At 38.8% G+C, this 206-nt stretch overlaps 1 pseudogene; it reads right to left on the reverse strand.

Moving 5' to 3' along the window:
* LOC116669468 (myosin heavy chain, fast skeletal muscle-like) overlaps positions 1–206 on the reverse strand; it is a 15,472-nt pseudogene that overhangs the window by 13,965 nt on the left and 1,301 nt on the right.

Raw genomic sequence — 206 nt, forward strand, 5'->3', positions numbered from 1 at the left:
GCCCAGGATATCAATGGCATTCTGAGTTCAAAAGACGTCCACACAAACATAATCACTTTAGAAAAATGCACTTAAAAGAGCTGTTTTGATGTTGATATATTTAAAAATTTGAAATTAAAAATCACTTACATCGGTGGCTTCCAGCTCAACTTTGTCATCAATGCTGGCCACAGCGATCTGACCCATGCTACACATGGGGAAGTCGT

Source organism: Etheostoma spectabile, chromosome 19 (assembly GCF_008692095.1).
Source record: "Etheostoma spectabile isolate EspeVRDwgs_2016 chromosome 19, UIUC_Espe_1.0, whole genome shotgun sequence".
Taxonomy (NCBI): Eukaryota; Metazoa; Chordata; class Actinopteri; order Perciformes; family Percidae; genus Etheostoma; species Etheostoma spectabile.